Source organism: Strix aluco, chromosome 2, assembly GCF_031877795.1.
Source record: "Strix aluco isolate bStrAlu1 chromosome 2, bStrAlu1.hap1, whole genome shotgun sequence".
Lineage (NCBI taxonomy): Eukaryota > Metazoa > Chordata > Aves > Strigiformes > Strigidae > Strix > Strix aluco.
The window spans coordinates 109,048,388-109,052,068 of NC_133932.1; positions in this window are offsets into that span (position 1 = coordinate 109,048,388).

The following is a 3,681-nucleotide window of genomic DNA, read 5'->3' on the forward strand; positions in this document are numbered from 1 at the left end:
TTTGGAATATTGTTGCTGTGTTCTGCTCATCTGCAGGATGTGATGTTGCTTCTCAGGCAAAGGGCAAGACTTGGACTGCAAAAGGCAAAAGGAGCTTTTTTGACTTTCTAGCTGTAAGAACAGCAAGATTCAAATTCTGCAGAAATTTTCAGAGGATTCCTGACCTTGGAATGGAGAGAGTGAGAATTATATCCAAGTATCTCCATTTCAGTACTAGGACAGTTTTAATTTTTGGTTCAATGCTCAGATACATTTTTACCTAAAAAGTACCATTCTTCCCAAATTTCTACCAAACTATAATGCACAGCCTGCGTTCTGCCATATTTCAAGCCTTTTCTAAAAAGGGGCACAGTGACTTTGAGTTCACTGCGGGCTTTTAGAATTAGCTCCTCTGTGTATTTGCATCTAACCTGTGTTCTGATATGAAAGACGACACTCAAGTTTGGCTCCTACTGGAAGAGGTTCAGTAGCATTAGCTGCATGCGAAATACTGAATTTCACAGCACTGGGAGCGAGATGAATGTTATTGTTTAAACAGATTCATTAGGAGGTCAGTACTTCAGCAAGCTCTTAACAAGAGCTCTTGATTCTTAGAATCTTTGGAAAGCTGTAGTAATTCCTGCTTAGGTGCTTAAATATAGATTTGAGAGTTAATACTAGACAACAGGATTTGAATAATCAGACCTAGCTGCACATATGTACAGATGTGTGCTGGGAGTGCTCAGGGCATGTTAAGAGAGCCCAAGTGGCAGGGTTTTTATGCGTGTGGGTTTTTGGGGTGTATATTTCTTGGTAGTCCCAAAAGAGTAGGCTTGCAGGAATTTAAAGCATTGCTTACAGATGAGTCAGAAGCATAAAAATCACCCTTTTTCTTTTTGCAGCCCAAAGGATAAAATCTGTCTGCCGTTGTTCAGAGCAGAGCCAGTGCTGTGGCTAGTGATTCCCACGCTGGAGTCATTTGGGCTTTTCTTATGATGGCTGGTTTTCTCCCCTCTTGTAACTGGTTAGGTAACATGTAACAGACTCTGCCTTGGACAGATCCTAATGTTAAATAGCATTTGTTATGTTCCGTGGTCGTACGTTTCCTTCTTTATGCAAGAAGCTGAGGTCTTGTTAATGCGCTGCTAATGCTATACTTCCATGATACCCACATCGGAAAGTTGTCTGGCTTTGTTGTGGGCTGGGGCAGTTGATGTTGCCCTGAGAAGAGCAAGAAGATGGAGCAGACTGACCTGAAGCCATAATTGTGGGGAACGTTGTCCATGTGTGATTTTTAGGTGACAGTTTTTCCTCTAGGGTCACTACAGTGGGTATGTAGCAGAAGGAGAACATCTTGTTGAGTGGACATGGCTGAGCTACTGCAAAGTTGCGTGCAGAAGCATGGAGATTCACTGTTGGTGGCAGTGGTAGCTGTTGATAGCACTGTGAATTATGGTCATGTTTCCCCAGGTTGGCTGCTACACTGTGAAGAAGTCCAAGCTCCTTTTCCACTGCTTTCCATCCCACCTGGCTTGTCTCTATTTTCCACCCATCTGGTGCTACTGCAGCGGTTCCAGAGGGTCTCTGGCCATCTGGGAGGAGATTGAGGCATTGGCGTGGGTAGAAGACCTGGCAGAGGGCAGTGATTCTGCGTTGGCAGAGCAGGGGAAGAAAAGGGGGCAATGAAAGGGACCCATGTGGTTTGTAACGGTGTAATGGAGAAGTGCAAGGCATAACATTTATTACCTGCCTGCCTCTGTCCCTGTAACTTCTTTATTTCTGATTCCCAAGGGCTGATCTTGCTGTGCCCTGCCAGTAGCTGAACTGGTTATTGAATTTAAGTTAAAACCAAAGCACTTGCTCGCAACTCAATTTGAACCCAGGTCCGTGTCACCGCTCCCCCCTCCCCCTCCAACTGGACAGGTCAGAAATTGGGCTGGAAAAGAACCAAACTTCTTGGGGATGGTCCCTTACCCAAAGGGAACGATAGGAATGAGTAGGGTGAAAACCCCAAGAAGGGCTGAATAATTTATTGTGTTAATGCGGGGGTTCTTGGTGAGGTGTAAATGCCAGCCCCTTGGGTTGTATGTCAGCCCAAACCTTGTCTCTGACATCTGATGGCACCCTCGGTCTTCTCAAACCTCTCTGATATGAATGAGTCGCTAGAAATCAGACTTGATGAAGCACTTTTTTCCCTGCTATGGAGCAAGCATGAACGTTTGGTCCCCAGCGTGGTATTAGGAAGAAGCTGGAGCAATGATTACATGGTTTGGTTGCAAGTTTATCTATGCTGGGATTTCAGCTCTTGGCATTAACACCTACCAAGCAATTACTCCGTGGCATTGATGTGGCCTGTGCCTAACAGGGGGTTGTTCTCCTTGAACACTTAACTGATCACTGGAAAAACAGATGACAGTGGCTTAATTTAACCCTTCTAATTCAGCAGAGGAGTTAAAATGAATGGGGTGAATAGGGAGGAAAATCTTGTGTGTGTTCCCAAACTGCAGGCAGTTTTATCTTAAACCATGTATTTTTACATGAAGAGGAGCATTAAAGGAGTCCTGGAGTGCTATTCAGGTCCATTTTCTTCCAGTGCTTACAGAGAATAAAATTCCAGCATGAAAATAGCTCCTCATTGGAAGCTTGTGCTTTGATGAGAAGCCTGAAACTTGCTGCATTTATGCAAGAGGGGTCATGGTATTCCTTTCAGTAAGGATTTAAAATCTATTTAGTCTCATTTTAGTTGGGTTTGTGAGGATCACTTAGCAAAACGATGTTCGTGGATGGAGAACGATGGTTTCTGAGATTGCAGGGCCTGGTTTTCACCGCGGACACACCTTTGGGAAGCCTGGCTGCTGCCATGATGGTGCCCAGCAGGATCCAGGGAGGGTGTAAATCTCACTCTGCCGAGTGGCTGTGGCATTCTGGTCTCATGATCTCCACAAGATGTCAGTGTAGATTTATTGGATTAGATATAAAATCCTCGTGCTGTTCCCCCTGCAGATTAAAGCAAAAACTGTTTTAGAGCTACACAATAGGTTTGATTGTGCTCTGGAATGTGTCGCCTGTGGAGGAGCGACATGGTGAGTGCTGGCGTCCAGGGAGGGGTTCGAGTGACACCCCGAAATGGGAACAGAGCTCCTGGCAAAAAAGGGCAACACTTTGCTCATATCAAGGTGCCTTTACTCCCTTGGGGATGAGTTGCATATGTGTAATATGCAATATTTCACTTGTTCAATGAAGTGCTCTATATTGTACTCAAAGAAAAGCTGGAAGCCGGAAGAAAAACTAGAAGGGCCAACCTGGGTGATAGGAAAGATCTGAGAGTGGTTGGATCCAGTTGTGCATTGGAGAAGCTTAACTGCTGGCATGTGGTATCCAAAGCTTGCTTTCTTGACATACAAAAAGTGGTCTTGAAATGTTGAGCAATGAGCTGTGACCCTGCAAAGAAACCAGGACACAGCGTCCAACCCTCTTCACCTTTTACTCTTTTGCATATCAGTCCCTGTTGTCAGAGAAACTTATTAATGCCTGTTGAGGTGAATTCAGATGGATGACAGCAACAGAGTTTTTACATGGAAGATGATGTAAAGCATTGGCAGTGGTGGTGGAGATGCTGACCCAAGCCCAGGTCTGGCCCCGTGAGGGAGGGAGCTTCCCCAGCCAGCCTGCGCTGCTCCATGCCCCTGCACTGCCCAGCCT